Raw genomic sequence first — 4,689 nt, 5'->3', positions numbered from 1 at the left:
TCTTTTTCTCTAAAATACGTAGCATTGGAGTACAGCAATCAGACCCATGAATAGGCTGAGTGCCTTGTATTGTTCATCCTCTTTTCATACCTATAGAGCATCTTTAAGACTGACACGACATGCATTTTAATACAGCACATCAGTCATTTCGTGGACACTTCATCCCTATGACAACCCATCATTCACAGAGCAACAGCTCTCCTGTTGCACTGCAACAGTAAAACCTTCAGCAGTTACAGCAGTGCCTCGCCAGCCCAGTATGACCTACGATGCTTAAGGTTGTCTCAGAGGTACCAGCAATGCTCTTACAACAGATAACCAAATCATCATCTCCACCTCTGAAAGGTGAATGCCATAGTTGTGTCCTGACATTCACACAGCAGTAGAAAGGGAGAAGCATCTCAGAGTCATGTCCAGGGGATGACGGTGGTTCTTTCTCATTGTTTGCTTCCACTGCTTGGGGGACAACTGTCAGCTTGGAAGACAGCCCTGCAATGGCTCTAAACAAAAGCATTTGGCTTTTCATGGATGCTTATGGCCACAGTCTGCTGACTTATAACACCCTCAAGATCCATTCATGCCACAGCACGCACAAGACACGGGGATTTGGATGTTGCACAAACACCACTAACCATAGGTGCCTAGGATTTAATGAGGTGAACTCACACACAGTCCATTCACAGAGGTTAACAGATATTAGGAAATGTTTCACAGTGAGGCAGTGGCACTGCTGCCCAGAGAGCTGTGGGTGCCCCATCCCTGCAGCACCCAAGGCCATGGATGGGGCTGTGGGAGGCATCCCTGCCCACTGCAGGGCTGGGTGGGCTCTAAGGTCCCTTCCAAACCAAATGAGTTACAAGTCATCCTGTGAAGCTTTGGGACTGTACAAGCTGCAGGGCAACAGAGAGCTGATCTGATGAAAAACCAGAAGTCACAGAGCATTCTTCTACCTCTCAGTGATGGCCCAGCGACACAGCATGCTGACCCACCTCCTTTCCTGGCATGTAGAAATGATGCTACCTACTGTTTCTAAGTGAGGTGGGGACAGCCCTACTACTACTAATGAGCTTGCAAGGTTCTGCTTCAGTCCTGCCCACTCTCCCTTTAACATCTGCCTGCATCATAGAATGGCCTGGGTTGCAAAGGCCCACAGTGCTCATCCAGTTCCAACCCCCTGCTACGTGCAGGGTCTCCAACCAGCAGCCCAGGCTGCCCAGAGCCACATCCAGCCTGGCCTTGAATGCCTGCAGGGATGGGGCATCCACAGCCTCCTTGGGCAACCTGTTCCCTTAAGGAATCTAATACAAGCATAGAACTGTAATTAATTTCTTTCCCACACCACGTGCAGAGCTGGTGACAAAGGACCAAAACCATGGAAGCAGAGCTCTGCAATCCACACACAGAATCAAAGTCTCAACCTTTTCACGTAGCCTCAAAGTCTCAACCTTTTCATGTAGCCCTGCAGCACAACTCCCCTCTTTATCACCTCTGTAGGAGAAAATGCACATCAGCCAGGAAAAATAAGTTTTAGACAAGAGTTTGCATCCAACTCACACAAACAATGAGAAGTGAAGGCAGTGCTACAAGGTTCTCCAGCACCGTAATTAAAGAATCCCAGTCTTCAAGGTTTTAATTGGAACATTTTAATTTGAACAGACAATTCTATTATCTTCTCAACATATCTACAGTGAAGCTTACAGCCATTTTGTGTCCGTTTCTCCCCCCTCTAATGGCTGAGCCGTTTCAACCACAGTCAATTTTTCTTCCCTCGGATTTGTTATATTCAGTATATTCAACGCCACAGCAGCCAGGATTCTGTACATGTTCAGCATACATCTAACAACAGCACACAGCTCCCAGCCCTGATATTTAGTTTTCAAATGAAGATCGATGCAGCAGCCGAGTCCAATTAGCAAATTCCAGATGTTGAGACAGAAGTGCACTCATCACTTCAGTTTGCACGGCCTGACAGATAGACAGCACACATCACGCAGTGCTATTCAGTGTCACAGTTACAAGAAAGGAGTGCTATTACAGACATTTTCCCTTGTACAGGAACCTGTACATGACAGCACCTTCCAAGGCTTTAGCAAAGCACAATGAGAAGCCAGCATGCTGTACAGTGCAATTTCAGTTCCGTCGCACGCAACGTGGACAACAGTGCACTTCAACAGGTCTCCACATTCAAGAGTTAGATCAATACAATCAAAATATTGAAGGTACATATTTCCCTTTGTCTTCGTGAAAACTGTGCAAGTTTGATTCCTTTTCCCTTTTTCTTTTGGTTAATGGCAGCGTGTCTGCACTGAGTGAGCCCGGGGGAAGGGCCCACAAAGACTATATGCTAAGGAACAGAAGGGCATCCCAGCAGCTGTGCAAAGCAGCATCACACTCACAGCCTGGGAAGACACAGCAGAGCATGGTTAACTCCACGGGTGAGCCCTGCAGCTGAGGGGAAGCAAGCTGATCAAAGCAAGGGAATAAGTGCGATAGACATAAGCTAGCAAACAGCTGGAGTGCTCCACTGTCTGGGAAGCAATGGAATGGAAAGGTGAAAAGAACTGCAGGTGCCATGAGACATCTGAGAACTGTTTGTTTTCCCTGGAGGATGCGTGGGGTCCACACGTTGGGTGAGCTCTACCACACAGCACCCAGCAGTACTGTAACACTGCACAAAGGGGAAAATTTGCAGAGGAACTGGGGGGGGGAATAAAAGAACCACCTGCTGCCACTGCTCACAATGACAGTGTCATTTTCACATGAAGACTGCAAATCCATGCCATCTCCCCAGATGCCTGCAGTTTCTGTAAGAGATAAGAGACTACAGCAGCCAAGCAATTACATTAAAAAAGAAAAGAGAACAGCCTTCTTTGCTTCTCTATTATTTAGCTCAATATATAATTACTATGTTAGGAAATTGCATAACCTTTAAGTGTGTTTTATGTACAGTCTATTATGGGGAAAACAGTCCCTTTCAAATCCTTCTCGTCTGACTCATGATGTGTTTTGGACATACAGCAACAGCAGAAGTTCTGAATGGGATGGGAGTACAACATCCAGGCAGCTGCAGACAGCACAGCCATAGCTCTGAAGGGTGAGCAGTAATATTCAGGGCTTTCGTTTGCAATATAAGCAGGCAGCTCCAAAAATCCAGAGCCTGGAAATGGAAGAAAGGCATGGCCAGCTTGCATCTCCCTTGTTGTGTGCTACAGGTCATCAGCCACTCTGATAAATGCAAGTGTTCCCTATGTCAGCTGTAATCTTGGGAACAAGTTTGCTCTACGAGAGTAGGAAGAAACAGATATTACAATGAAGTGTTTAAGCCACAGGACTTAGAAGTTTAGGCTACTCAAGAAGAAAATTCAGGAGATATGGACTGAAGCAAAAGGCATTAAGGTAGTGCTTAATATCAGTCTCCTTCATTATGGAACACCTTTTAAAAAGGTATCTTTAGGTGTTACACAGAAGGCTGCTCTCCAGATACTCCCAAGACAACTAAGGAGCCTCTATTTTCATATCCTTATGCTAAGTGGCTTTTAAGCAAAGGCAGCTTCAATCCAAAGCATCAAAAAAATGACACTTGAATTCAACACTTTTCAAAGAGGTCAAGACTGACCTCATGCAGCTGCACTGGTTTCAGCAGCAACAGGCTAACAGTGAGCAGCTTACAGTAATCCCAGCCACATGCACTGCTTGATTTCAAGTCTCCTCAGTTATGGGTAGCTATCAGTGAAACCCAGCTGGACAAACACCAACATGAGTTAATGCACCACACCATTGTTATCTGAAGGAGAAAGAGACTTAGAAAAAAGAGAATAGCCTTATAAAATAGCAGATTACAGCCACAGAGACAAATAACTACAAAATGAACTAATTTGGAAGAAAATCTTCTCTAGCATCTTTGAACAGTTTTAGTGTAAGTCATTTGCAGCTGCTGTTAACACTTCTGTAATGTGACAGCCTTCCCATCTGCAACATACCTGGTATGCTGGATCACGCCAACTCTCAGCTTTAGCTTTGGATGTTTGACAAAGCACACAGGAAGAGCATGAGAGAAGAAACAAAATGGAGCAATAATGTTTTGCTGAGCAGTAAATTAAGTGCTGCTTGTGCACCGTGAACCTGTTCAAATGTGTAGAAACAGACAGAAGTTCAAGAGGGTAGTGTGGCTCTGAAGAGGACAGCTCCAAGTCCCTTGCTTTGCTCAGCAAGTGAATACACCTCCAGCAATCACAACCTTTTTGTTTTCCAGGTAGAATAAAAAACATTTTTTATTCCTTAGGAGTTACTTGTCCATGAGGAACAACTCCACCTGAAGGTCATAGCTTAAACATTAGCAGCAGAATCCCTATTCAGTTCTGTATTGCACTGAAATTTCTTACCTGGTATGTAACCTACTGCTCCCAAACCAGAAAACCCCCAAGTCTGAGATGTGAAGGCTACTGAAAGCACTGTTTGGACTGGTTGGTCTTGTAGTTAGATTATAACCTTTCTAGGAAACTAAGGAACTAAGCTGCCCTAACTTCTTGAGGAGAAAAGGTGCTCTCAGATAGAATGCCTTTAACCCATCTATACATAACTTTGTCTTTTAATCCCGCAAAGAATGTTTAGAAAGTTCAGCAAAAATAAAATAAAAAAGATCAAAGTCCAAAATAAATCTGTAACATTTCATCTCTTGGCCCATCATGG

Source organism: Tetrao urogallus (assembly GCF_951394365.1).
Source record: "Tetrao urogallus genome assembly, chromosome: 2".
NCBI classification, from domain to species: Eukaryota; Metazoa; Chordata; class Aves; order Galliformes; family Phasianidae; genus Tetrao; species Tetrao urogallus.
The sequence above is the reverse complement of the archived record's forward strand: the minus strand, read 5'-3'. Positions refer to the sequence as shown.